Genomic DNA, 3,071 nt, shown 5'->3' with positions numbered 1-3,071 from the left:
ACCCCAAAATGAATAATACCCGAGCGAGTGCAAGGAAGCAATCTCGAGCTCCCGTTGCCACTTAACGCCTCTGAAAGCGGCGTTCCCGCAGCCCCTTGAGGAAACAGTGTTTTTCGCAAATTAAGAGATTCGCAATAATGGCCTTAATGGTCCTGTAAGGGTACAAACTGAAAATTACGTTACCACTTAAACGCGGTTATTTATCGCCTACTTTATTATTACCGCCTACGAGATTTTCGTGGCCCTCGTGTTCAGGACACCGGCTCGCTGTTAAACGACGTTGCACCTCGTTGCCCGTATTTTCAATTAATTCCTCTCTTTCCCACCCCTCTTTTATTTCTTATCCCATCCCCACCGTTGTTCTCCTCCTCTCGTTATGTAAGAGGTTATGTTGTCAGCTTTTTCGGTAATACAAATAGCTAACGAGGTCATATTTATTCGTCAAGAAAACGCAATTATTATACTCGAACGTTGTACCTGCAATTGAACTTCTCCTCGTAAGAGAATTCGCTTAAAGTAGCCGCCCACCGTTTTGTTTCTTTCTTCTCTCCCTTCTTTTTCCATCTACCCGCTGCCAGTCCTGTAAAACTTAACGAATCTTTGCCTCGAAGATTACCCTATTCCACGAAAAGCTTCCTCTTAATTATACAGGATCGATTAGGAAGTTGAATCGAAATTAAAGTCATAAATTCTGCAGCATGGTAGTTGAAGTGGTAGATGGAAGAAGTGCGTGATAGTACGGTCGCAGTTTTTACGACACATTCACGTAGATTTGATAAAAGCAAAGTGTAAAATGTGTATTCTTTCATACTTTTTTAACCGATTTGAATATAACTACTATCTCCTATTCTTCGATTGGCATTTTCCCAAAACCAGTTCTTTTGCACTAGCACCTTTAGAATTATCCTTGAGCTGACAAACCATAGAAATCATAAACGGTATATTAACCCGAAGCATTTTTAACTAGCCCTAGAATTATTTCTTTTTAACTTCTGTACTCCTAGAATGATTATCATCTGACACTACAGTTATGTCCTTGTTAAAAATACTTAGACAAACTACAAGTCAATTTTTCCTACACTTTTCCTTTACATCTGCATAAAACTCTTCACTTTCCCACTTTTTTCCCCTACTTTTCCCCAAGATTTTGCCTGTACCTGGCTGACTGCATGCACACCTGGCAACAAGTGTACAGAAGTGAAAAATTATCGCGTTATTAATACAGCTTTAAAAAAACACACTTAACGATACTTAAAAAAAAAAAAGAGATACACTCAAGGTCAACTTCACATCTCGGTAAATACGAGGCACAAAAGAGTCGAATACAACATATGTTTTTTGTGAAGTTAACAAACAACGGGTGATTTCAGATGACAATTATCATCGACACACCTTGTATCTCCCCGCGGTACAACATTCCATTCGTTTCTCGCGAGTATCTCTCGTGTACGCTGACGCTCTCCGCGGCGAAGCAAAGATCGAAAGTAAAAGAAGGGAGAGAATTGAAGAGAAGTAGCTACAAGGAGAAATCGTTTCTTCGGGATTAATTTCAGGTCGTCATTTTAAAGACAGCGGCGACTTGTAATTACGAAAGTTTGCCGACTCGAAGGACGTCAGAGGGATAAAGGATAAGGACGAGAGAGAGAGGTGGTGGAAAAAATCGAGGGGAGGGAACCAACACGAACGGCGACTCTCGACGCACATAGTTACATAATAAAAGCGTCGAAATCTCGGCGCGAATCTAAGATCTCACGGCTCAGAGGCGTTATATGAAGTCCTTTAAGCCTCGCTGCCCGATCGGAAAGTATTTCTCATTTGGCCTTTGAGACTGCTCTCTGGATTACCACCCCCGCCACCGCCCCTCAACCCCGGCACACATCCACCGAAGACATCAATAACGCCAACTCGAAACTTTCGCTCTGCTTCGAAGTGTTTCTACTGCCCTCCTCTACCTCTCATCGTTGCTCTTCCTCCACGCTGCTTTTCCGCCCTCCTTTTCTTTCTTTCACGTTTCTTTTTTTTTTTACAGGGCCACGTCCAATGGCCCGAAAAGCAATGAACTTTACCCGAGAAGTGACAAATGACCATCGTGAACCGGCCACGAAATATGAGAATCCGAATTGACGATCGAAGAGGCAGAGGGAAATAAATAACAGGATACACGGACGAGGAGGAATCCACGACGAGAATTTGAATCGTCGATCGAGAGAGAAACTCCTCCAGGCAACTCCGATCGAAATGAAGAAATTATAATTATTCGAACGTTGGCGCGTTTTAACCCTTTCACCGCTGTCGACGTCTATAGGCGTTTTGAATATTTTCTCGCACTGTGACCTCGTCGCCTATAGATGTTTAAAAAAATTTTAGATTAATCTACACAATTTGTAACAATAATATGTAACGTAGTGTAATGCAGAACGATGTCTGCTGCATACGAAGAACTATGCTGTGAAAAATGATCGAGCAAACTTCTCATATCAGGAACAATATAACCCTTCCAAGACTAGAGAATTCTTTCTTCGATACAGCAAATTTCCAAAAGATTAGCACGTAATAATCAACAAATTTCTAACCTTCCACGAATAACCTCTTTCGACCAGATCTCCCCGGCTCGATAATTAATTTCCCACGTCACGATCTTACGTTCCAAAGAGATCTACGCGAGACGATGCTAAAAGGATTCGGCTAGTCTTGCCGGAGGCTGAAAATTTCGAAGAGATATCGTGGTCAGTGTACGCGTTTGCAGCCAGACCCGCAAAGGAAAAGCGGAAACGGCACAAAAGGACACGGGATCTCGGGTGGATTCGGCGGAAGGCAGATGAAAAAGTATTCGAAATGAAGAACGATGAAGCGGCAACAGTTAAAGACGCCGGTGCATCAAGTAGATCAAACATTTGTGTCGGTTTCCGGTATAAAGTAAGAGCACGCGGGAACGACGCGAGAAGGGATGAAAATCTTTTAACCAAATGACGCGAAGAAGAAGAAGAAGAAGAAAGGGGGAAAAAGAAGAGAAGAAACGATGATAACACGAAGTGGAGAAAGAAGAGGAGAGAGGCTGGCCGATTTTAAAC

General features: G+C 42.5%; 1 protein-coding gene across 1 annotated transcript in view; it reads right to left on the bottom strand.

The window, feature by feature from the left end:
- Window positions 1–3,071, bottom strand: part of LOC108576976 — a 67,234-nt gene that overhangs the window by 59,921 nt on the left and 4,242 nt on the right. The gene's annotated exons all lie outside the window — the stretch shown is intronic.

This window comes from Habropoda laboriosa, unplaced genomic scaffold (assembly GCF_001263275.1).
Source record: "Habropoda laboriosa isolate 0110345459 unplaced genomic scaffold, ASM126327v1 scaffold440, whole genome shotgun sequence".
Taxonomy (NCBI): domain Eukaryota; kingdom Metazoa; phylum Arthropoda; class Insecta; order Hymenoptera; family Apidae; genus Habropoda; species Habropoda laboriosa.
This window is presented reverse-complemented; position numbering and strand designations above follow the sequence as displayed.